At 47.3% G+C, this 27,276-nt stretch overlaps 1 protein-coding gene across 3 annotated transcripts in view; it reads left to right on the top strand.

Annotated features, from left to right (window-relative positions):
- Positions 1 to 320: 320 nt before the first annotated feature.
- PRRT3 (proline rich transmembrane protein 3) overlaps positions 321 to 27,276 on the top strand; it is a 316,513-nt gene continuing 289,557 nt past the window's right edge. The window contains exon 1 of one of the 3 annotated variants that reach the window (XM_069643267.1): positions 321 to 907. The gene's annotated coding sequence lies outside the window, so the exon portion shown is untranslated. Of the gene's footprint in view, positions 908 to 1,053; positions 1,245 to 27,276 lie in introns of those variants that run through there. The other 2 variants (XM_069643264.1, XM_069643266.1) reach the window with 2 other exon arrangements.

The raw sequence follows: 27,276 nt of genomic DNA, 5'->3' as shown, positions 1-27,276 counted from the left end.
GAACTCTCCAGAGTTCCCTATAGGCCAGTCCACACCTGTATCCATGAGTGAACTCATATCCTCCTGCTTGCGTCCAAAGGTGCCTCTGTTCCCCCATCCCACCTTCACACCCCCAATGGACCACCTGCCTGGCTGCTGGTACCTTCTTCTCTCAGGATTACCTAGATGTAAAGTGTCACTATCTGGTTGCTGGCGCGAGGCTCTTTCTATGTGAGAACGCGTGTTTCCTGTGCCGTCCCTGCTTAGCTCCCACCTCCCCGCTTCATCAGTCTGCCAAAGCTGGCTAAACGCCCCCTGCCAGGCACATCCTCTGTCCCCGTCTCCTGCTCGAGAGAGCTCCTGTCTCGTGAAGGCGTGTTTACATCAGGGATTCAGCACCCACATTCTAAAGCTAGGTCCTGGCTGCCCGACGAAGTGGCTCCCGCCACACCCACTGGACCTCTGTAGGGTCCTTGGCAGTGGGGCACGGGGCACACTGCGGCAGTTGTGCGCTCAGAGACTTGGAATGCCAGCCTTGCCAGGGCTGCAGCACTGCACGGAAGCTGGTGGTGCGGCTTCTGACTGTACACAGGTGTGTGGGCGGCACTGCAGTCGCTCGCCGGCTGAGCGCTGCGTTCGCGGGACACACACAGAATATTAACAGAGTGGCTGCGTGTGCTCTGCGCGGTGCTGTCTCGGAATAGCGCGCGCCTTATTGCCCTCTCCCTCCGCCCAGATGTGGATAGGACTGCTGCCAGTCAAGCATGACCACCCAAGGGAGTGATGGCGCCCCGAATCCGCACAGGGCTGCCTCGTGGATCTTGTTTTGGCAGTGAATGAATGGACCCGTAAAGCGCACACCTGAAATAGCGATCGCCTCAAAGCGCTGCTGCTCGGAAGGAGTGGGCGCGCAGAGCAATCCGAAAAGGTGAGCTCTGTTCATTTTGTATTGGTCTTGTTTCACAGAAGAGGGGGTATGAAGGGTTAACGCAGGGCCAGGCGGCTGGCTGTTGATCGCCGCTCCTGGCTCTGGAGCTGGAGGTGTAACTCGCTGAGCTTTAATACGGCTGTGCGGGGATTGCCAGTGACACAGGGAGGGAGGCAGGAGAGCGGGGGAGTGCCGCCGCAGGAGCAGCCTGCAAGGAGACTGCAAGGCTGTCCCAGGGACATTGCGCTGCCGTGCTGTCCTTCGGGGGTCTCCTTCCTGCAGCATCCCCCGTGTGTGCCCGGTGCCTCGCGACGCTGCTGCCCTGAGTGCTAGGGAGGTAAGACGGTGCCCTGTGCCAGTGTGAGCCTCTCTCCTGCAGTGTGTGGAAGCTGCTCGGCTGCCGTCACTGCAGTGTCAAGGCAGCCCTCTAATGACAGGGGGCAGCGATGGGTTTATTTACGCCGCGTGCCCCGCCGTGTGCCCCATCTGAAGAGGGGCCTTGCGTGGTCCTATAACATCAACTGTGTTTAGCACACTAGCGCCATCATAACGCATCCGTGACGGGCACTGCCTCTGCACAGCACTCGGGGTTTGCCAGCAATTGTGGAACTTGTAGTTTTCCTAAATTTCAACTGGGAAATTAAAACTACAAGTCCCAGAATCCAAGCTAAAAACCCAGGACTGGGTGGCTTTCTTGCGCATGGGCACGGGAAAGGTGGGAGTGCTGCCACTGGGGGACACGGGTGGCAGGCATCTTAGATTTAACGCCGCTCCCCCTTGCCATCACCCGGTGTTTTCATGTATCTGCCTTTATGCCAGCATCACTAGTTGGGAGGCATTCGCCCAGGCCTGGTTTTAACTGTGCATTCTTGAACGTATAGTCCTGGATTTCGCCTGGACTACAAGTCCCAGAATGCAAAGTAATGATCCCGGCTGGCCCAGTATCTACCGAATGGAATGTATAATGGGGGTGGGGGAAGGGTGTAATGTTGGCATACACGTGTCTGCCCTCCAGTGAGTGAGTTAGACTGTCCCTTTTTCCTGACCCAAGGAAACGATTTATACTAAATTGGTTTGTAAGTGTCTTTTTTCCAGGCTCCCAGTCACAGGGGGCATTTTCACGTCTGCTGTTTATCTGGCGCTCATTACGTAAAGTTGGAGTAGCCGCAGCAACTTGTTTTCATACACCAACCTTTCTTTCGGTGTTGTGGCCTTTAACTAGATCTGTAAAAATACCGAATGTCACCATTATCCAATTTAGGGGGCCGCATTTCATCACATTTTGAAGGATAAAAGGTTAAATCAGACTTTCCACAATTCGAACTCGTGACCTGCAGGATAAACGTATAACCCATTGGCTTACCTCAGCTCTCCTTGCCTTTTAACGCTTGAAGAAACGCATTTATTGTGCAGCAGCAGTACTCCTTTCATCATCATTGGAAGCATGAAAGATTAGGTTGCGCCACATCTGCAATGTGACGTTTTGCTCAGATCTCAGCCGCAGGCACACAGCGCAACGAGCTAACTTAACCAGCTAGGGACCGGAGCGCTTTTGGAAATTAACCAAACACAGAGAGAGTTGTGTTCCGGCTTTCTAAAGTTTGTCTGGTGTTTGTGTGGCTTTGCTGTCCTAGTGTTTTGATTTGTTACCCCCTGATCCTTGCTTGCTTGGCGCTCGCCCACCCGCCGCTGCCTGGGCTCACACGTGGTCCTGTGGCCCCCGCCAGCCCGAGGACCCAACCCCCCCCCCCGCTTCACCCGCCGCGATTCTGTTATTGCTTCGGAGACCCGCATTTTCCTATGAAGTCTGCTCTTAATTCTCTTCCGCTGGCTCAGAATGCGTGTGTGCCAGAGGGACTGAAAGTTATACTGGTGTTGTGTGAGCATGACGCAGAAACGCCAGAGCTAGCAATGCAGGCCTTTTCTCTGACCCTCCCTGTCACCCCAGTGCTTTAATAACAGCCCTCATTATGACTCAGCGGCGTGTAATGTTTATAGATCCCAAGAATGATGAAAGGCAGAGCCCTACGTTCTAAAGGTGTCCAGTGTGAGAAGCTCTTCCCATCTCGGTGTTTTCTATTTTAGTATTTGCAGCTCTGCATTTTTTCATTGTAAAAGCTACACTGCAAGCAAAATAAGCCATTGCAGACACTAGGAACCAACGATGGTTTGGGCTGTCTAATGTCCAGTGCAGCAGCAAATGACCCAGTCAGCTGCATGCATGATCAAAAGGACAGCGTCACACCATTACAAGTGATGACCATCATTACAATATTTAACAGCAGACGTCAATCAAAAAAAGTAGGGCAAAACCAGAAAGTGTCCTGTCAATCCTCCGGCATCTGGAACTCTTTCCAGTACATTGAAGGTCAGCAGATAATCTCACCTGTCAGCAAAACCGAATTCCAGAAACTTACAAAAGGAGAGGATCATTCCTTTAGTTATTGGACATTTGTATGGCACCTATACACACGTGCTTCCAGGCGCCACAAGACAAGAGGGGGGTCGGTGTGTGTGTGGGGGGATCACTAGGCCTTGTGACAGTCGTACCTTACAAGTGCAGAGAACAAAAAGTGCAAGGGAGGGAGGAAGTAGGTGGTAGGGCTGGGAGGGAGGAAGTAGGGGGCAGGGCTGGGAGGGAGGGGTGCAGTGCATGAGTGGGGGGGCCGGGGGCTGAGCAAGTGCTGAGGGCAGCCACAAAAGAGAAGTGCAGGGCAAGTGGGAAAGGGTAAATCAAGTGTGATGCATGGGGTGGACCACAATCAGGTTAGTCCGGGAGGGTGCCCGAGGGCAAGTGCTGGCAGGGATGCTCGGGGGGGAATGGTCAAGGAGGGCCTGGCCCCTGTAAGACTCATAAGGGACCAGACACTAGTCGCAGCGGCAGAGGGACATTATGGGGGGAAGAAGGAGGAGGAGAAAAAGGAAGTCTTGAGAAGTTTCCGGGAAACTTTAGAAGATCTGGCTCAAGTCTGTGGGTCAGGAAGGCCATTCCAGAGGGAGATTCCTGCCTAGGAAAGGGACAGCCTTAAGGATGATGCAATGGGTCCTGAATTTGATCCTTGCAGTCACCGGTAGTCAGTGGAGAGATTTTAGGGCTGGAGCCCAAGAATAAGTCTTGCAGCCCTATTCTGGATTAGTTGAAGAGGGCGAAGGGAAGAAAGAGGAAGATTGAGGAAGAGGCTGTTGCAATAGTCAAGCCTGTATGGAGCCAGAGCTCTGGAGACATTGAGCTTCTGGGGGAAGGTGAGGAAAGGGGGAATGCCGCTGAGGAGGTGAAGCTGAAAGTGGTTCTTGGCAAGGTCTGTGATGTGCAGAGAGAAGGAGCGAGAAGAGTCAACGATGACTCCAAGATTTGTAGCCTCACAAGAGGGTGAGGAGAGGGGCCCAAGGAGGGTGGCCAGAGAGCGGGAGGGAAACAGGAAGTAGGCGTCGCAATGAGAAAGATCTACGTTTTACTGGCATTAAGGCAGAGGGCATTAGCCGAGCACCACACCTGGAATAGCAGTCAGGCAGTCAGGTATGAGAGAGGAAGGGGTAGAGGTAGAGGAAGGAAGCTTAAAGGAAAGCAGAGTGTCGTCATCATAGCACTGGAAGTGAGGAGAGAAGGTGGAGATCAAGTGGGCCAGGGGGGCAAGGGAGATGTTGAAGAGCTATGGCAATAGGATAGAGCCCTGAGCAATGCCACAGGTAGAGAGTGCGGTGGAGGAAAGGAACCACTGCACTTGGGAGGGTCGGTTTGCAAGGAAGGGGGAAAGCAACGTCTGTGCCTGGTCCATGATGCCCAGGGTATTGCAGAGAAGATTTATAAGGGTGGCAGAGTTAAGATCGAGAAGGATCTAAACAGAGGGAGAGTGTGAGTCCAGCTTTAAGAGCAGGTCTTCATGGGTGTTCAGGAGAGAAGTTTCCGTGCCCCTGGATGCTCTGAAGCCGGACTGGTGGTCGTGGAGGCAGCCAGCCGATTCGGTGTGGAGGGTCAGCTGGGGGATGGCCAACGTCTCCATGAGTTTGCCAAAGAAAGGGGTGTTAGAGATGGGGTGATAGTTAACCGGGCATGAAGGATCTACAGATGGCTTTTTTCGGAAACACCACTTAGGCAGATGTGTATTCATACACATCTGCCATCTAACACTATCTGTTGCGATCGCTTCTATACCAATAGCGGCAGCAGGGGTGTTTCTAGGTCTGGAAAAGATCCGGGGGTACACTAATGTCAGGACTGTCAGGACTCGGGGCTAGCTAGCCTTTTTGTTGTAGCCCCTGAGATTCTATCCAGGGCTATAAACAAAAGACCTGGGGCTATAGCCCCTTCAGCCCCTCCCCCCGTTAGCAACACCTCTGGCAGTACCTATGAGTAAAAACACGACTGGGTGGGCTGCTCACCCCTGACATGGGACTTCTTCCGAGTTCTTGAGATTTCTTTATCTAACCTGGCAGGATATGTCTATGGTTCTGTTTCTTGGGGTCCCACATGTGACAAGCAGGAAACAGAGTATTTTTGCAGGATGGTCCAAACCCACTGAGCTACTTTGCCATTCATTTCATTAACACCATAAATTCTTTAGTTGAAGCACATAGTTTTTCTTTCTTTCTTTCTTTCTTTCTTTCTTTCTTTCTTTCTTTCTTTCTTTCTTTCTTTCTTTCTTTCTTTCTTTCTTTCTTTCTTTCTTTCTTTCTTTCTTTCTTTCTTTCTTTCTTTCTTTCTTTCTTCCTTTCTTTCCCAGCCCTGCTAGTAATTTCCCAGAATTCCAAAAGCTTACTCTGGTCTGTGTTATGAGGCTCGATTAACATCACATAGTCTCTACCGTATGCATGTACAGTGCATGTAAAGTATAGCAGAATACTCGCCAGTACACGTTTGCCCTAGCAGTTCATACACTTGTCCTTCCCGCCACTTTACTCTTTTAGCGCTGTGCCCCACAGCTTTACAACTGGGTCCACGAAACAAATTCTGTCCAGCTCTTTCATTTTCAATACAGCCTATGCCTCTCCAGTGTTCCCTCTTGAATGTCTCACCACTACACCTTTTTTTGTTTCCCGTAGAGTGTCTACACTACAATTTCTACTGCATGCATTGCGTTGCTCCTCCCTCTCATCTTTGCAATCCCCGGTCTGATGAAAGGCCAAGCTTTCTACAGCGCTTTTATAGCAGGAGGCGCTATGCAAATATGATAACATAACATAGCTCAGCATCATTCATGGGACTCATAGGCTAGTCCTTAAAATGAAGCAGGCAAAACTGCAAAGCCCAGAATGCAGAGGATTGCTGAAATGAAGAGCAGGACAGTGACGGTGCTTCGGATGAAATGTGGACAGTTAGCAACAGTTTATTAGTTACAGCTCAGCTGCCAAACCAGATAGAAAGACTGTGGAGGCCCCGTATGTCCACCTTGACAAGGACTCAGAGTGGCGACCCCTGAGATATGCTCACCTTGACTAGGACTCAGGGTGGCAAGACTGGTGGCGACCCCTGAGATATGCTCACCTTGACTACGACTCAGGGTGGCAAGACTGGTGGCGACCCCTGAGATATGCTCACCTTGACTAGAACTCAGGGTGGCATGACTGGTGGCGACCCCTGAGATATGCTCACCTTGACTAGGACTCCGGGTGGCATGACTGGTGGCGACCCCTGAGATATGCTCACCTTGACTACGACTCAGGGTGGCATGACTGGTGGCGACCCATGAGCTATGCTCACCTTGACTCCGACTCAGGGTGGCAAGACTGGTGGCGACCCATGAGATATGCTCACCTTGACTAGGACTCCGGATGGCATGACTGGTGGCGACCCCTGAGATATGCCCACCTTGTCTAGGACTCAGGGTGGCATGACTGGTGGCGACCCCTGAGATTTGTCAAGGACTCAGGGTGGCAAGATTGGTGGCGACCCCTGAGATATGCTCACCTTGTCAAGGACTCAGGGTGGCAAGACTGGTGGCGACCCCTGATATATGCTCACTGTGTCAGGACTCAGGGTGGCATGACTGGTGGCGACCCCTGAGATATGCTCACCTTGACTACGACTCAGCGTGGCATGACTGGTGGCGACCCATGAGCTATGCTCACCTTGACTACGACTCAGGGTGGCAAGACTGGTGGCGACCCCTGAGATATGCTCACCTTGACTAGGACTCCGGATGGCATGACTGGTGGCGACCCCTGAGATATGCCCACCTTGTCTAGGACTCAGGGTGGCATGACTGGTGGCGACCCCTGAGATTTGTCAAGGACTCAGGGTGGCAAGACTGGTGGCGACCCCTGAGATATGCTCACCTTGTCAAGGACTCAGGGTGGCAAGACTGGTGGCGACCCCTGATATATGCTCACCGTGTCAGACTCAGGGTGGCATGACTGGTGGCGACCCCTGAGATTTGTCAAGGACTCAGGGCGGCATGACTGGTGGCCACCCCTGAGATATGCTCACCTTGACTAGGACTCAGGGTGGCATGACCGGTGGCGACCCCTGAGATATGCTCACCTTAACTAGAACTCAGGGTGGCATGACTGGTGGCAACCCCTGAGATATGTTCACCTTGATTAGGACTCAGGGTGGCATGACTGGTGGCGACCCCTGAGATATGCTCACCTTGACTAGGACTCCGGGTGCATGACTGGTGGCGACCCCTGAGATATGCCCACCTTGTCTAGGACTCAGGGTGTCACGACTGGTGGCGACCCCTGAGATATGCTCACCTTAACTAGGACTCAGGGCAGCATGACTGGTGGCGACCCATGAGATATGCTCACCTTGACTACGACTCAGGGTGGCAAGACTGGTGGCGACCCCTGAGATATGCTCACCTTGACTAGGACTCCGGGTGGCATGACTGGTGGCGACCCCTGAGATATGCCCACCTTGTCTAGGACTCAGGGTGTCATGACTGGTGGCGACCCCTGAGATATGCTCACCTTAACTAGGACTCATGGTGGCATGACTGGTGGCGACCCCTGAGATATGCTCACCTTGACTAGGACTCAGGGTGTCATGACTGGTGGCGACCCCTGAGATATGCTCACCTTAACTAGGACTCAGGGCGGAATGACTGGTGGCGACCTATGAGATATGCTCACCTTGACTACGACTCAGGGTGGCAAGACTGGTGGCGACCCCTGAGATATGCTCACCTTGACTAGGACTCCGGGTGGCATGACTGGTGGCAACCCCTGAGATATGCCCACCTTGTCTAGGACTCAGGGTGGCATGACTGGTGGCGACCCCTGAGATATGCTCACCTTAACTAGGACTCACGGTGGCATGACTGGTGGCGACCCCCGAGATATGTCCACCTTGACTAGGACTCCGGGTGGCATGGCTGGTGGCGACCCCTGAGATATGAGAGCGTGTTATGAATACGCAACTAAGACGTATTCCTGTAACAGCGCCTAGATGACCCCGGGCTGTGTGATCACTTTAAAAAAAATGTAAATGCAAATATAAAAAGGCAAACCTAATATTTCTTTACCAACATTTTGGATCCTTATTGTGTCACTGACACTTTTATTTCATGTGTTAATTTGGAGGAAGATGGAGGCCTTGTTCCTGGTCGCCCCATCAGTTGACAGCCATGACTTCACCTAAGTCCTGCGTACATCCCACATACCACACATTAACCGGCAGTGGGTTCCCAGAGTACTTGTTTCCCCATTTCCAGCATAGATTGGGATGCCATAGCTGGAATATTGAATGTGGCTGTTTCCAGTTTTGGCCTTATGTATGTATTTGCATGATAACGTGGAATGGTCTGGGTTGGCACGTGCTACCCCTGGAATCTGATTGGCTCCAGGTGCCACCCAATTATTCTAAGCTATGATCGTGTTGTGTATTTCCGCTCATACTTCATGCCACCCCTGCATAAGTCAGTGCCACACTTGTGCCACCCGAGTCAAAAAAGTCTGGACAAGCCACTGGCTCTGTTGGCATTGCTTTCAGCCTTTCTAATTGGTTTGTAGGTCTAAATTGTTTATTTCGTCCAGCTCTATGCCCAGTGCGTTCTACTGAAGCTTGAAAAGAACTGGTAGCCATTTTGAAGTCAGGCAGAAGCCTGTGTCCTTTGGGCTGCTCTGCACCTAACCATGGTCAGAACGCTGCTGTACCACGATGCTTCTTCAATCATACCCAAGCTCAATGGCGGTTAAGAAAGGCAGCACCAACAGGGTGAGGCTTCTACTGCTCTGACAGCACCCCGTGCATGGGGCTCATGAAGGCAACCTGTTTCTTCATATCCCCTCACTCGCAGCGCCCACCACATACATTGGCTCTCAATATTGTGTTCCTCCTCTCCAGAGAGGTGCGGGAATAAACAGAGTTTATGCGTGATGTGGTTAGGGAGAGGGAAAGAATGGGGCAAAGGAGTCCTGCCCTCCCTAGGGAGGTGAGGTGGGGGGTGAGGGGATCTCTGGGAGTTGCCAGCTATTATTATCTCCAGGTTGCTCACAATGCTGGCTCGAGGTTGACTTCCTGGTCCTTCTCGACTTGGGGCGGGGCCAGGGTCTCAATGGCCATTATCTAGCAGGAATTATTGCTCAACTCACACTTATATTTTTTTGGCGCTCTATGACATGTCTTTTTTACAGCATATGTGTATCACTATATTTGATGAAACGATGTTATCCTCATATGCATTTCACATTGTCCTTTTGAATTAAACACAAAGTCTGCCTGTGTAATGTATTGTAAATGTCTAAAATCACTGCTTAGGAACACCTGCGTTTGACATTAGCTAGCAAGAGACACTTCTTCATGGTCTCTAGCTTTACTCTTGCGACCCAGGTCTGTCCTGGGGATCCACTTTAAAGCCCTATAAGATCCGCAGGATTCAGCCTGTTGCTCTCCCTCTGTGCTATAGATCCCATCAGTAGCTTGATGCAACCAGAGATTGCAGAGTTAGGGAAAATTGCTCTGTGCAGAACACTTGTGGAATGAATATGTGTTTATTATTTTTGATGTTAAAAAAAACCTGATACCCATGTATTTTGTTGTTTTGGAACGCATGTTGCCTTTAAGGTAACTTTAAAATCATGGTTCACTTTTCACATTAGAGTGAGTGTGATACAAAGTATTATTCTTTCTCTGACTTCAGAATTCTGGTTGTATACAATATTTTAGCATCAAAATTCCCAGTAAGAGTACAGCTTATTCTGACATCACCAGGCCCTGCTTGAGCAGCGCTTATTCTGACATCAGTGCCTGAGCTTATTCTGACATCACCAGGCCCTGCTTGAGCAGATCGTATTCTGACATCACAGTCCCTCAGTTTATTGTTACATCACCAGGCCCTGCTTGAGCAGATCGTATTCTAACATTACAGTGGCCTGCTTGAGCCTAGTTTATTCTGACATCACAGTGCCCTGCTTGAGCAGAACCTGTTCTGACATCACCATGTTCTGCTTGAGCAGAGCTTATTCTGACATCACAGTGCCCGAGCTTATTCTGACATTACAGTGCCCTGCTTGAACAGAGCTTATTCTGACATTACAGTGCCCCGATTGAGCAGAATACAGCGCCCTGCTTGAGCAGAGCTTATTCTGACATTACAGTGCCCTGATTGAGCAGAGCTTATTCTGACATCACCATGTTCTGCTTGAGCAGAGCTTATTCTGACATCACAGTCCCGAGCTTATTCTGACATTACAGTGCCCTGCTTGAACAGAGCTTATTCTGACATTACAGTGCCCTGATTGAGCAGAATACAGCGCCCTGCTTGAGCAGAGCTTATTCTGACATTACAGTGCCCTGATTGAGCAGAGCTTATTCTGACATCACCATGTTCTGCTTGAACAGAGCTTATTCTGACATTACAGTGCCCTGATTGAGCAGAATACAGCGCCCTGTTTGAGCAGAACATATTCTGACATCACTGTGCCCTGCTTGAACAGAGCTTATTCTGACATCACAGTGCCCTGCTTGAGCAGAGCTTATTCTGACATCACCATGACCTGCTTGCGTAGAGCCTATTCCGAAATCAGAGTGCCCAGGCTTATTTTGACATCACAGTGCTCTGTGTGAGCAGAGCTTATCCTGACATCAGTTCCCTACTTGAGCAGAGTTTATTCTGACATCACAATGCCCTGCTTGAGAAGAGCTTATTCGGATATCACAGTTCCCTGCTTGAGCAGAGCTTATTCTGACATCACAATGCTGATGGCTTACACAATCATCTGACATCACAAAGCCCTGCTTGAGGAGAGTTCATCTTGACTTCCCAATGCCTTGCTTGAGCAGAGCTTATCCTGAAATCACAATACCTTGTTTCAGCAGAGCTTATTCTTACATCACAATTCTGATTGTTTACACAATCTTCTGCTATTGCAATGCCTTGCTTGAGCAGAGCTTATTCTGACATTACAACTCAATCTTCTGCTATCACAATACCTTGCTTGAGCAGAGCTTATTCAGACATTACAATTCTGATTGTTTACACAATCCTCTGACATCAGAATGCCGTGCTTGAGGAGAGTTTATCCTGACATCCCAATGCCTTACTTGTGCGGAACCTATTCTGACACCTCAATGCTGATGGCTTACACCATCCTCTGACATCAGAATGCCCTGCTTGAACAAAGCTTATCCTGACATCCCAATGCCTTGCTTGAGCTGAGCTTATCCTGACACTTCAATGCTGATGGCTTACACCATCCTCTGACATCAGAATGCCTTGCTTGAGCAGAGCTTATCCTGACATCCCAATGCCTTGCTTGAGCTGAGCTTATCCTGACACTTCAATGCTGATGGCTTACACCATCCTCTGACATCAGAATGCCTTGCTTGAGCAGAGCTTATCCTGACATCAGAATGCCCTGCTTGAGCAGAGCTTATCCTGACATCACAATGTCCTGCCTTTTGCCTGACAGGCAGCCATGAGCAATATAAACAAACCATGAGCTGGCTCAGTGTGCCTTTTGCTTGCACTAACCAAACGCAAACATCTTCAGCGTGGTGTAGGGGGCGGGGTAGCCTCCACACAAACAAGCAACATGTGCTATTCATAAAAATCAACTGTAGAGCGGGAAGTAAGCGTGGAGGCCCACCCACCTGCTGCCTGGAATACGTGCACTGGCAGAGAGAGAGGCGCTCAGCGAAGTCATTAAATCAGGAGACTGGCTGCCATTTTGCCATAGAGAAGAACGCCCTGATCTAGACCGCCCCTGTTCCTACAGGAAGGTTAAGGCCAAGGAGTGACCATGTGACCCTTTGACACCTATGGGCCGGATTTGATGGAGCCCTTGCCAGAGCAGGAATACGAGGAAACCGTGTACTCGGGCCCCTTTAACCAAAGCACCAATCATTTCCGGTGCATGAAAATTCGCTGCTTCGGGTCACAGTGCATAGCAGGTTCAGTGTAAATCGCTCGGGGGAGGCCTCTGTAGTCGCCCGGCAGGAGACAGGTTGGAATCTCAGCAGTGATAACAAATTAGCCATTTTTATAGTCCTCCATGCCAGGGTTTGGCAGCAGGGGGGCAGGCAGCTCTGTTCTCTGGAACTCCCTGCCAGTAATGTTTGGCTCAGGGCTGGCCTTAGTGGCATCAGCGCCCCAAGCAGCAAAACAAACATTTGGGGCATAACCTGCACGAATCGAAACCCTGCCCAATGTTTCTCATGGCACTTTGTGAAACTAGGACGGTTTGGAAAAATCTGCACAAAGTTTCTCGTGTCGCTGCGCCGATCGAAAAAAGCACCCATGCAAAGTTTCTCGTCTCACTACACAAAACCAACATGGAATGAAACACCACGTTCCAGGCTAAATTGCAAGGCTGAATTCGCAAAACAGGCTGAAGCCGAATCCAGTGCGAATTCACAGGCGGGAATTTCTCCCTCCCCTTATAACAAGCACTCGTGTGGTATTATGGGTGAGTTACTGGCTTCAAAGCCATACAGCAAATAATTATTCTTTTTTTTATTTCGTCAAACAAGCATGGGTTTGAAAAAAGTGGGCAGCCACCTTCCACCCGCGTGTTCCCTTGACTTGTGTGTTGATTTTGGGTAGGAAGAGTCCATTAGTGGGCTATCCTGTCCATGGGCAGTCAATGGGTGGGTAAAAGATTAAACAACACTCACACAGAGGATATGTCCCACCTCACATCCCATCTCTTGTACATCTTCCCTTCCCAATACAATAGTTTAGTCTTACAGGCAGCGCTTAGAGCACAGCCTTGTAATCAACACTAAAATCAGGCTGAGACAGAGCAACCTAGAAGGAGATGTATCTGTGCACTTGCTTACATAGGAGTCTGGCGGAGTAGGGCCAAAGCCTGTTAAAACCATTAGTTCTAGTTTCTGTTAGCTGCCACAAGTATGATAGCACAACAAAAGAATACCTACTACAAAGCGTTGGTCCAAAAAAATCAAAGGCTTCACAGCCTTTGAAAATGGACAGAGCATCCAAAACCTGCCCGGAGAAAACTCAGAGACAGCAGAAAAAGCAGAAGAGTTCCAAGGCTCCTGCACCAGCACTTGGTACTCAAGTACTGCCTTATCTTTTTTTTTTATTTATTGTTGTTTTGATCAGTAGAACCTGACCTTTCAACAAATTCATTACAAAATTTAAAATTGATCAAAAGAAGAGAGATAAAAAATAAGAGAAAAATTAAAAAAATGACATTTTTGATTTCGAGATTTAGACAGACTTTCAAATCATCTTAGAGTAACCTTAAAAATGTACACAAATTGATACATTAACCACTCTCAATGTCATTAGACTCAGTACACATAAAAATTACATACTTACAGTTACATTTTTCCAACACTTAACCGTCGTTAGTATCATACGTCTTGATGTTCAATGAGTTTAGATAGTTTACAACTTCATATCTTAATCGTTTGGAATGTCCTCTGTGCAATAATAGCCATAGTTGGTCATGCAACTGCCTTATCACATTTGCAAGTATTGGACAAGACTGGAACACCTGTGAGTCCTGCCAATAAAGTGTTCTTGTATTGTGTGGAATAAGCACTGCAGGGAACAGAGACGGACTCAATAGACCACAGAGAGAAGAGCGGCAGCCTGCAGAGGGTTAACTATACAAGTTTGCATTGGTCTAGCTTGGAAAAACTGATGGAAATCTGCAGTGTTAAGCAGAATTGTAGTGTTAGGGAGTGTAGCTCGGGGTAATGCGGATGAGTGGCGCGGTGTTCGGCTGCGTGTGAACTAGGAGCTGACGTCACTGCGGGACTCCTGCCAAGTGAAACACTGCCAGGGCTCCTCTGGAAGTCTGGCATTCCCAAATATGAGTCATGGAACAGGTAGTGCAGACTGGCAGAGCCTGGCCACACACAGGCTCAGACTGGGACACAAAATTGTCTCGGGCACCAATGGAAAAAGTGGCCCACAGTTGTCAATGGCAATGCATTCCTTTTGCGACACTGTTTGAGTAGTACTACCCAAGGGGGAGTTTTTTAATAAAACGTGATGCAAATTATGCGTTTTAAAGAATATTTACACACCAACACTGGTCAAAACTACTAGCCGCATAGTGAAGTAACTCATCGAAGTGGCCCACTTTGACCCAAAAAATTGGCCACACCAGCATTTTGAATTTTTGGTTCGGATATTGCCCTATAGGGCAATCCCAGCCTGGCCACATACATGGCATCCAATCGAAGATGCATTCTAAGATCATATGTTTTCTTACCGTTCACATGTATGACTCTTCATATCCTGGGGTGGACGTCGAAGCTTTAAAGTTGACACAATGACACAATTATTAGCAGTCGAGGAAATTGCTACTCGCGTTTTTAGTTTTTGAAAGATGAGTCGGACGAAGTGGGGCTCGAAACATGAACTAAAAGAGGCCCTGGATTGTTGTGATTTTAGTTACACCTTGCAAGCAAAAGTAACATGAATTGTGTGTGTTGCATGCCAAAATACAACAAATGCTGAGTGCTCTCAAATGTAATATCAAGTGGTCTTATATAGCGCTCTTCTGCCAATATTGTTGGCCTCGCTGCACATGGCTCCGTGACAAAGGAGGGCAGACTTGCCTGTAGGCCAGTCCACCATAGGCTTGAACTTTGCTAGGGACAGGGGCACAGGGTACGTGCATGCTCCAGATCCTCCCCCCACCCTGACCCCCAGGAACCTCAATAGAAGAATAGGGACTCTCCAGGCCTCTTCCCCCCCACTAACCCAAAAGTCGGTGCCCCTGGCTAGGGATGAACCAGCCCATCCACTGATCCGTCCCTCGTGCAGCTGGGCTATAATATTGGTGCTTTGATGATATTAGATAACTTTCCCCATGCCATGCCCTATCATTGGAACCATCTCATTTTATTTTAGTTTTTGCTTATAATGAAGAGTTTCCTGTTGGCACACGCTTGACGCAGTAAGTATTTCGACGGCCCGAGCTTTAAAAATGAGTCCCCCGCTCCAGTGCTTTATGTGAGATAGGAGAATAAATTGATAGGGGTCCATAATGTGTCACAATACAATATTATGTAAGGGCATAACAAGTGTCTTGTCGGCTTAAGAATTGCAAGTAGCGATGGCATCCTATAAAGATATGTGACCAAAAGAGCAGCATAAAAATGCGGGTGAATTTTATATTTTTTTTATACAGCGCTGGCACACCTCCATATTAGTCTCAAAGTAAACAATCCTTCTCACACAGGACCATAGTCTGCCTAGAATGCATTATATCCCACCTAGGTACAGATAGACTTTACTCTGCTTAGGATGCATTATATCCCACCTAGGTACAGCTGGACTTTACTCTGCTTAGGATGCATTATATCCCACCAGGTACAGCTGGACTTTACTCTGCTTAGGATGCATTATATACCACCCAGGTACAGCTGGACTTTACTCTGCTTAGGATGCATTATATCCCACCTGGTACAGCTGGACTTTACTCTGCTTAGGATGCATTATAATCCACCTACGTACAGCTGGACTTTACTCTGCTTAGGGTGCATTATATCCCACCTAGGTACAGCAGGACCTTACTCTGCTTAGGATGCATTATATCCCACCTAGGTACAGATAGACTTTACTCTGCTTAGGTTGCATTATATCCCACCAGGTACAGCTGGACTTTACTCTGCTTAGGATGCATTATATCCCACCTAGGTACAGCTGGACTTTACTCTGCTTAGGATGCATTATATCCCACCTAGGTACAGCAGGACCTTACTCTGCTTAGGATGCATTATATCCCACCTAGGTACAGCAGGACCTTACTCTGCTTAGGATGCATTATATCCCACCCAGGGACAGCAGGACCTTACTCTGCTTAGGATGCATTATATCCCACCCAGGAACAGCTGGACCTTACTCTGCTTGGGATGCATTATATCCCACCTAGGTACAGCAGGACCTTACTCTGCTTGGGATGCATTATATCCCACCTAGGTACAGCTAGACTTTACTCTGTTTAGGATGCATTATCTCCAACCTAGGTACAGCTGGACTTTACTCTGCTTAGGATGCATTATATCCCACCTAGGAACAGCTGGATCTTACTCTACCTAGGTTGCATTATATCCCACCTAGGTACAGCAGGACCTTACTCTGCTTAGGATGCATTATATCCCACCTAGGTACAGCTGGACTTTACTCTGCTTAGGATGCATTATATCCCACCTAGGTACAGCAGGACCTTACTCTGCTTAGGATGCATTATATCCCACCCAGGGACAGCAGGACCTTACTCTGCTTAGGATGCATTATGTTCCACCCAGGGACAGCAGGACCTTACTCTGCTTAGGATACATTATGTCCCACCTAGGTACAGCAGGACCTTACTCTGCTTGGGATGCATTATATCCCACCTAGGTACAGCAGGACCTTACTCTGCTTGGGATGCATTATATCCCACCTAGGTACAGCTAGACTTTACTCTGTTTAGGATGCATTATCTCCAACCTAGGTACAGCTGGACTTTACTCTGCTTAGGATGCATTATATCCCACCTAGGAACAGCTGGATCTTACTCTACCTAGGTTGCATTATATCCCACCTAGGAACAGCTGGACTTTACTCTGCTTAGGATGCATTATATACCACCTAGGTACAGCTGGACTTTACTCTGCTTAGGATGCATTATATCCCACCTAGGTACAGCAGGACCTTACTCTGCTTAGGATGCATTATATCCCACCTAGGTACAGCAGGACCTTACTCTGCTTAGGATGCATTATATCCCACCTAGGTACAGATAGACTTTACTCTGCTTAGGTTGCATTATATCCCACCAGGTACAGCTGGACTTTACTCTGCTTAGGTTGCATTATATCCCACCTAGGAACAGCTGGACTTTACTCTGCTTAGGATGCATTATATACCACCTAGGTACAGCTGGACTTTACTCTGCTTAGGATGCATTATATCCCACCTAGGTACAGCAGGACCTTACTCTGCTTAGGATGCATTATGTTCCACCCATGGACAGCAGGACCTTACTCTGCTTAGGATACATTATGTCCCACCTAGGTACAGCAGGACCTTACTCTGCTTGGGATGTATTATATCCCACCTAGGTACAGCAGGACCTTACTCTGCTTAGGATGCATTATATCCCACCTAGGTACAGCTAGACTTTACTCTGTTTATGATGCATTATCTCCAACCTAGGTACAGCTGGACTTTACTCTGCTTAGGATGCATTATATCCCACCTAGGAACAGCTGGATCTTACTCTACCTAGGATGCATTGTATCCCACCTAGGAACAGCTGGACTTTACTCTGCTTAGGATGCATTATATACGACCTAGATACAGCTGGACTTTACTCTGCTTAGGATGCATTATAATCCACCTACGTACAGCTGGACTTTACTCTGCTTAGGATGCATTATATCCCACCTATGTACAGCAGGACCTTACTCTGCTTAGGATGCATTATATCCCACCTAGGTACAGCTAGTCTTTACTGTGTTTAGGATGCATTATCTCCAACCTAGGTACAGCTGGACTTTACTCTGCTTAGGTTGCATTATATCCCACCTCGGTACAGCTGGATCGTACTCTACTTAGGATGCATTGTATCCCACCTAGGTACAGCTGGACTTTACTCTGCTTAGGATGCATTATATCCCACCTAGGTACAGCTGGACTTTACTCTGCTGAGGATGCATTATATCCCACCCAGGGACAGCAGGACCTTACTCTGCTTAGGATGCATTATGTTCCACCCAGGGACAGCAGGACCTTACTCTGCTTAGGATGCATTATGTCCCGCCTAGGGACAGCAGAACCATAGTCTTCTTAGGATGCATATATTCTGCCTAGGGACAGCAAGACCTTACTCTGCGTAGGATGCATTATATTCCGCCTAGGTACATCAGAACCATAATCTTCTTAGGATTCATTACATCCTGCTACGGACAGCAGGACCTTACTCTGCTTAGGATGCATTATGTCCCATCTAGGTACCGCAGGAACTTACTCAGCTTTGGATGTATTATGTCCCACCTAGGGACAGCAAGAACTTACTCTACTTAGGATGCATTGTATCCCACCTAGGTACAGCTGGACTTTACTCTGCTTAGGATGCATTATATCCCACCTAGGTACAGCTGGACTTTACTCTGCTTAGGATGCATTATGTCCCATCTAGGGACCGCAGGAACTTACTCAGATTTGGATGTATTATGTCCCACCTAGGGACAGCAAGAACTTACTCTACTTAGGATGTATTATATCCCACCCAGGGACACCAGGACCTTACTCTGCTTAGCATGCATTATGTCCCGCCTAGGGATAGCAAGACCTTACCCTTCTTAGGATGTATCATATCCCGCCTAGGGACAGCAGGAACTTACTCTACTTAGGATGCATTATGTCCCATCTAGGGACCGCAGGAACTTACTCATCTTAGGATGCATTATATCCAACCTGGTACAGCTGGATCTTACTCTACTTAGGATGCATTGTATCCCACCTAGGTACAGCTGGACTTTACTCTGCTTAGGATGCATTATATCCCACCTAGGTACAGCTGGACTTTACTCTGCTTAGGATGCATTATGTCCCATCTAGGGACCGCAGGAACTTACTCAGCTTTGGATGTATTATGTCCCACCTAGGGACAGCAAGAACTTACTCTACTTAGGATGCATTATATCCCACCCAGGGACACCAGGACCTTACTTTGCTTAGCATGCATTATGTCCCGCCTAGGGATAGCAATACCTTACCCTTCTTAGGATGTATCATATCCCGCCTAGGGACAGCAGGACTTTGCTCTGCTTAGGATGCATTATATCCCACCTAGGGACCACAGGACCTTACACTGCTTAGGATGCATTATATCCCACCTAGGGACAGCAGGACCTTACTCTGCTTAGGATGCATTATATCCCACCTAGGGACAGCAGGACCTTACTCTGCTTAGGATGCATTATATTCATCCTAGCGACAGCAGAGCCCTAGTCTTCTTGAGATGCATTATATCCCGCCTACGGACAGCACAACCTTAATCGGCTTAAGATTCATTGACCAGAAAATGGTGCAATACAAGAAGAGAGATGCTTGGAAGTGAAAGCTTGTGCGCCGCATGGGAAGGTGTGTAAGCAGATCATCCACAGGTGGAGATTGATGTAGAGTAAATATAAAGTCTGGGTGAGTGAGGGGCCGAGATGTGCTTGGACTATCTTTTTATATTGTGGGTGTAGTTGACCTGGCTCCTCCCAAAGTATGGACAGCGTCTTTTAAAAGGGGTATATAAATAGGCTGTCCAAGGCCGAGGATAAATCTACTAGGTATATGTGTTGAATATGAGGTAAAATAAATGACGCAGTTACAAAGGGTTAGCGAAGAAGAACGATTTAAGGAAGGGAAGAGGCAAAAGGATAGGTAGGGGCTATCCCTCTCCAATCTCATCCAAATCATTGGCGAGCACAGCCAACCTCAGCTGGTACCACATGCAGCTAAGGCCCGCCTACCCCCAAACCCTTGCCCCAGCCAGAAGAGGATTGAAGCCCAAGGTGGAACTTCTAGACGAATCCGATCCACCTCGAGCAGAGCCCCTTGCCATCAGTATTAATCTTCCAAACCCCGCCAGCCACAACCCACCATCCTCATGTTGTCCGGTGCCAATACCAGACTCCCTGCTAGCTATGATCTGCTCAACCGCCTCACCTCCCTCATCCAGATCTTCCTTAACTCCCACCCCTGCCAGGGCTGTGCTGTTCACCACTACCGCACCCAGTAAGCCATACAAGATTATTGGCCCGATTCATGGAACTTTTTGCACGGTTCAAGGGGACTTTGCACTGCTGAAAGGTGACTTTTCACTGCCAACACAAACCCTGATTCATGGAACTGTGCAAAGTGTATTTTTGCACTCCAAAGTCAGTGAAAAGTCATTTTGTACTGCAGAAATGACCACTTGAACTGACTTTGCTCTGCAAAAGTACACTTTGCATAGTTCTGTGAATCAGGGTGTGATAACTTTACCCACAGTGACTCTCAGTTCCATGAGTCAGAGATAAAGTTACATGCCCAGGATCACAGAATGTGTAAAGTGTAAAAAGCAGCATTTGAGTCCTTCTTTCCTTATTCCACAGTTTTTAGACAGCAGAGGAGTCGGTCGGTTATATGTGAATTCATCACTGGGAAAAAGCGGGGGGAAATAAATAATCAATATTTTTTTAACCCACTAATCACCTTTTCCAACATATTTTAGGATTGGTGCAATTATATAAACAAACTCCATTCCTAGAATGTTTGGGGAAAGGGTTGAATAGTGGGTTAAACAAAAATATCGTCCCTCGATGTTTTTTTCAGAGATTAAATCAGTGGGTACTGAGTCGGCTTCTCCTACTACATCTTCAGTCTTAGAACCAGAAACACATGTTCGGCAAAGCTGTTAATCAAGGGACTAAACTAGTGCACAGTTCAATGGATCTAAATATCATACGTTCTATGAATGCGGTTTGCAAAGCACCAAGTCACGGGATAAAGCGACTGGCTCAAATCTGAGAAATCGTAAAAGAAACACTTGTTTGAAAAGCAAGTATGTATCACTGTCAAAGACAGCTTCACCAGTCCACTCTACAGTGAGCTGCTTTCAAACAAATCTGGAGAAAGTTTCCACATTACTGTGGCCTGCTTGAGTACCTCTCAAGTCCATCACGCAACAACACATCAGTAACATCTTTTACCAGGTATTACCTGGATGAGATGCTGCCATCACAATAAAGCCTTGCTTTCAACAAGCACATTCTTGACATGTGCTCATGCTTATCGAGAACTAATCTCATTTTTAAAAAAACATGCATTTATACTAACTTAGGGTTGTCCAGCTCCAGGCCCGAATACCTGACGGGTATACCTCATTAATATTCATGAGCAAAAATGTGCATACATTTAGAATAACTATGCAAAAGTGTCTCATGAATATTAATTGGGGGTCTCATGAAATCTGACATGGATCCGGTCCTCAAGGCCTGGAGTTGGACAACCCTGTACACAACCATATCACCTCTCCCCTCACCCCATGTGTTTACCAAACTACAGTGGTGTGTCTAACTGCATACCGTGAAGTCATTATAAAGCAGACAATACAAATAAAGTTTGGGATATAAACCGTTATTAAAAAGAAAAGAAGGTTGGAAAAAGGCCTAACTTGTCCTATGCTGGGGTGGGAATTCACTACCTAAAGAAAGCTAAGGATAGTCTGTGTCAGGAAACCCAAATCAAATGTCTGTCTTTGTCCAAAACCTATACTTGCCCTCACATCTATTTGTATACAATGTGTAGGAATGTCAGCTTCAAAATGATAAGTGTTGAAATAAAAGTTAAGAACTTTGTCCAGCTCTTGGCCTGCAAAGGATTTCCCTTCCCCAAGGTTCAAATAGTTCACAATGCAAAAAGGGGATCCCTTCCCCACACTTTCAAGTCTTTCAACAGTTTCAACACAACACACCACAGTTGCTTGGGATACTTCCCAGCTCTTCTGGTTTGATTGCCTTTTACCAGTTTCATAGAGATCAATGCCTTGATATCAGATAACACAAGATTTTCTTTAGAATCAATCACAAGCTTCTTTTTGGTGTTCTAAGAGGCTTTTCCATAAATGCATGTACTCTGTCTAGGTGCAGTCATTGGACCACACGGTCCACCCATTACAGGTCACGCAGCCGACACACCTTACTTGCTCCTTTTTCATGTATGTGTTGCTACTGTGTCAGCTCTACACTGGTACTTGGTTTATTTTCATTTCACATTCTCATGATGCTGCATCATCGCTTGTTTTGACACCGTTCACTTGTTTTACTTCCACAGCCTCTAAAGCATCTTGCCAATGCTTGTTCTCCCAGGCTGCACAGTCCTTTATATTGTGTGATTCAACAAAACCACTTTCAGTCATAACGGTATTCAACCGTACTTGCTTTCATTCAGTTCGGAATTTAAAATGCTTGCTTTCATTTAAATCAATATTCAAAATGCTTGTTTAATTTAGTTTGGCATTCATTAACCTTCTATAAGTCTTTCATGCTCGACTACAGTCCCGGTGCCCCCCTTCCTAGGTTGACTCACTGATCACTGCTTACGGCACTCCAGCATGGTTTCTGGCTGCCACAAGCTCTGTCTCTCTCATGCAGCACCTCGCTCCTTCTCGACAGCGGCTCTGTGTTTCACTTCCACCTCTGATGCGTCTCTCGCAGTTCAGGCCACACTCAGCAGCTTCGCCTGGTCATGCCGGTTCCTTCTCTGTATTCCGCCACAGGCCTCCAACTTCCTTTAGCCTCCCTTCCCGCTGGATACACTCTGCATCGTTCCGGGTTCCTCGAGAACTCCGTCTGCTACGTCTTCCTGGTGAGCTCTACTCTCATCCAGCAGTTCGCACACCTGCTTCCGCAGCTGACTGTCAATTTATTTCCACAGCTGACTCCATTCTCACCGTTCTTGCTGGATTTAAACTTCCCGCCAGGTAGATTGACTAGACCGCTCATTGCCGAGTGGGAAGTTCTTGCTTGCCTCCTCCTCGTCCCAGTACATAAATGGTGTCTGTGTGCGTGGAAGTCAATGAAGGAAGGATGTATGGCTCTAGTTTGTCTCTTCCACATCCAAGTACTTGACTGGTGTTTACTGGGAGATGGATTACTGGATAAATAGGGAGGGGACTACTGTGACTACCACACAGTATAGTGAGCAGGGTGTTTCGGAGGACACCCCGGCAGACCCCGCAGTCTTTTTTTTTTACACTTACCTACAATGCTACCACCAAAGTTTCGAACTTTTGGCGTTCGAAGCTTTGGTGGTAGAATGTTTCTGACTTTTTGTACGGTCTGACCTTCTTTTCGATCCAATCGTACAATTCCTTATTTTCCTTATGTATCAACATTTGGATTGCCCAGAAGTGATTTGGGGGAGAGGGAGTCCCATAGCTTTATAATCTACAGTCTTACTCCAGCAATAATCATGAAATGACCTCTGTAAGTAATGAATACGGGTGGAGAGGCAAGATTGAAGGTGTGGGTTTTGTGTTTTTTAGAAGACAGCATGTCAAGTGAGTGGTATGTTGTAGTAATGGAAGTGTTGGCCGGGTGCCAGGTGTGGGTTTGTGAATGAAGGCAGGAGGCCGGGTATGGATCTTCAGCTGTGCCAGCTTGTGTTCAGCTCCTAGAGTAAAGCCAGATGCCCTGGTTCGGCTCGGCCCTGGCTCTAGCAAGGGATTCTGTAGCTTCCCTATCGTACTACATTGGATTAAACCTAAGGATGGGTGGAAGGAGAAGCAGCCTGCTGGCAAACTAAAAACTGCGAAATCAGGAAACCCCGGGTCAAATCCCAGCTTTCCCAGTTGATTGATTGATTGATTGATTGATTGATGTGTAATGTATTATGCGCCTATACACGAGTTCAGCAAATGATATTATTCTGGTCAAATCATTGTACTGTGTTTGGCATACGGGGGAGGAATCCCTGTCCTGGGTCTCTAAGGAAGCACAGCAGTAACTGAAAGATCCGTCGCACCTGGTCCTCAGATTATTAAAGGCAAGTAATGTTAACAGTGTCTGCCATATGTGCCCATTTTCTATATCTTTCATCATTTTGGTGTTTGGGGAGAGGTTGGTATTGGGTTCCTTTCTCTGGTAGTTGCGGCAGCCATCTTGGGCTTGTACGTTGCACCAGTTGAGTGGATTGCTGCTTGGACGGAACTCTAATCAAGCTGCAGGTAGACCTTGGAAGGAAGTGGTACTGGGTATGCGGCTAAGGCTTTTACAATCCAGCTTATGGAGAACGTCCCTGGGGTGCCAATCGATGCACGCCCTCACCAGCTGGGGACATGCTCTCCCTGGGGGGAGGGTGGGACACCTTTGGAACTGAAGCCAGAATTTACTGGGAAGGTCACCTCTGGAAGGGGCCATGGGCTGCCATGTTTCTGGGTTATTATTCACAGGGATTGTGTAGAATGTGATGTCTATTTGTTCTTTTTAGTTTTCCCTTGACCCACTCCACCCACTCCAGGCCCATTTGTGTTTTCCACACAGGGCAGAATTCCTCTGTTGTGTCTTTTCTTAAATTGTGGGTGAGGTCCTACGAGTTTGTGTGGCTATTTGGAAAACAGTTGAGCACTATGGATATCGAAGCAAGCCTCATCATGTGTTCCTTTTTTGGGTTCACTTTTGACAGCTGGCTGTCTTACTTTTTTGTATTAAGCAATGCAATTGGAGAATTAATTTACAGTTCAGAGTGAGAAAAGAAAGAGTGCACACATTATATAGGAGAAAAGATAATAAAGACAAATTGTCATTAAACCAACAATATCAAAAATGTAAAATTGTGAATGCAATGAAGTACATGAACATGTTTCCTCCAATAAATATACACCATATCTTTAGAAAAATTCCCCATTTTATTGCCAATGAAGCGGCTCAAGTCTCCATCGCCACATGAACGGTGAAGTCTCCTGATGGCGATTGCATGTTCATATAAAAATATAGAGTATTAACAACAACCTAACACATTGTCTGCCTTATAGCTGTTATCATCGGCCAAATAAAATCCGTTGTCATTCCGGAAATTTTAATATGTCAAATTTTACTTAAATCAAAAAGAATAGATATCCAATAATTTATGAAAAAATTCTCAGTTCTGTAATATGAGATACATGAGCATGTAAAACTGACATCTAAAATACTGGGGGTCAGAGGTCAAGAAAAGCAGATCTTCTTGCATGGAGTAGTATTCAATCGAACCAGCGTGTTAGATGATTGCTAAGCCCTTTACGTATCTTTCTGCTGCTACGTGCTACGTGCTGCTACGTGCTTTTCAAATTGGAACGCCCCTCGCCCTTGCGGCGCTAAGCCCTGTGGAACGAATGGCTGTGATTCTGTTTTGCTGTTTAGCTGGAGAGTGGAGAGCGGTGCCCTTGATGACCGTGAACTCAGGGCCACAGACCAGGAGGAAAACGCTCCAACATCGGCGGATGTTAAATCCGTGGACCGCAATGAAAGCGGCAACCGGTTCCCAAACGACTCAGGTAAGTGAGCGGGGTGATGGACTTTCTGGCCCTGCGGAGACGACTGTGTTCCCCCCCTCTCTCTCACCCACGCATCCAACATCCGATGACCAAAGCTCGTCCTCACCCGCACATATGCCTCTTGAAGCAAACAAACTCATTCAACATAATGAAACAAACATTGCAAACAAAGTTCCCGCCACTCACATGCAATTACAGCCACATGAGCCCTGCGACGAGCTTCCTTGTGTGGCTGACCCAATTGCACATACCTCTTTCGGCAACTAGCCCGGAAGTTTTTTACTCGCCCTTTGATCTGACGGATGTCGAAATGATTGAAGCCGAACCCCCAATTGTGAATATCTCAGTCGAACTTCATTCTTCTCATACAGCCACTTCTAGTGCTGCAACTGGCAGACCTGTAACACCCGACCTGAGTGAAACTTTGCCTATTTCCCCCGACATGTCAGCAATGTTGGTTCCATTAACTACCCTGTCGTCAAATGATGGCACCCCAATGATTACGGAAAACACTAGTAAATCTTGTGCTCCGTTTGGTACCCGCATATTTACGGACTGTACTATTTCAAATATAACGCCGATTACACCTTCTGCGTCAAGGAAAAAGACTCATAACACATTTACACCAACACCCGATGTGAACATTCGAAAGGAACCTTCAAAAACCTGTTAATCATCAATATCTTGACCTTCTCCTACTAATTTCTAAAGGGCAAAAAAATGGTCATCCCAAAGAAGTCCAATCTGAGTTACCTATCAAGATCAATAAGTTAAACACAGTAGGAAAAAACGTCAATATTGGAAAAAACAGTAGAAGTTTCAGTATTGAAGGACGTGAATTGCGCCTGATGGCACAACTTGATGCTGACTATGCCACTGCAAAGCAAAGCTTAATAACATATTATGATCAACGTCATCAATCTTGTCTTCGGCCAATGCAACAGATCAAACCAAGTGAATCAACTGATTTGGCCATTCAGGGAAATCATCCTCGGCAAGACCACTCGCCATCAAATGTTGAAGGAATCGACCTGACTAACCACTCCCCTGGCTCTGCCAATGGTGACCCTGAAATAAATCAGAATGTATCTTCAAATAACAGTGTGGTTGAAGGTCTTCGAATAATCAACTTAGCATCTTCAAGCACTCCCAGACCTAGCGCTTCCTTGTTGAAGAAACAATTGCCTGATCACTCGAAAAAAGCTCAATCGAGCACTCAACCATCATCACATGAGGACACTTCCTCGAGCCTACACTCTTGTACTGATGGCTCCTCATCGTCATCCCAAAAATCTAGTCTTTCGACTGCAGCCGCCACACAGCTGTAGAACAATGTGCTTGCTGCGACCTCGATGGCGATGATTCCCTTTACAAAACTTTATGAATCGATCCATGATGCTTTAAAAGACCAGACAGCTCTAATTGCAGCCTTATCCGACAAAATGGTGAAACCGAAAACTTCAATAATTTTCTTAAAAATCAGATCTCGAGAGAAGCTGATCTTAACACTCGGTGGCAGGAACGTCTGACTGACTTAGCTGCACGTCACCACTGCCAAAACGACACCTTGTCGGAAGGACTATTGGACGCCCTAAAGTGGATGCGGCATAACGTTGATGTTGCCTCCTCCAACTCAGTACCACAAAATCCACTAACCGCTAAAACGTCAGTGCAGCGAACAATAGAGTCTAAAATCGAATGTGCGACAGACGATTTCTCAAACTCATCGGCCAGGCAAAAACCTAGCTCGGATATTACGTCTCTGGCATCCTTGAGTGTGTCCCAAAATGGGCAACCCAACCAACCAATTCCTCCTCCTAATCTTCCAGGCTGTCAGTCGCAGCCTGATGAGCTTCAAACAAATTTAAAAAACAGCAAGGACAACACCGAGAAGGAAATCCCTACTACAAGTAAGAGTCCAAAAGGAGCACCTTCCAACGCGGAAC

The sequence above is a fragment of the Ambystoma mexicanum genome, chromosome 2p (assembly GCF_040938575.1).
Source record: "Ambystoma mexicanum isolate Mex_15411 chromosome 2p, UKY_AmexF1_1, whole genome shotgun sequence".
Taxonomy (NCBI): domain Eukaryota; kingdom Metazoa; phylum Chordata; class Amphibia; order Caudata; family Ambystomatidae; genus Ambystoma; species Ambystoma mexicanum.
The sequence above is the reverse complement of the archived record's forward strand: the minus strand, read 5'-3'. Positions and strand labels throughout refer to the sequence as shown.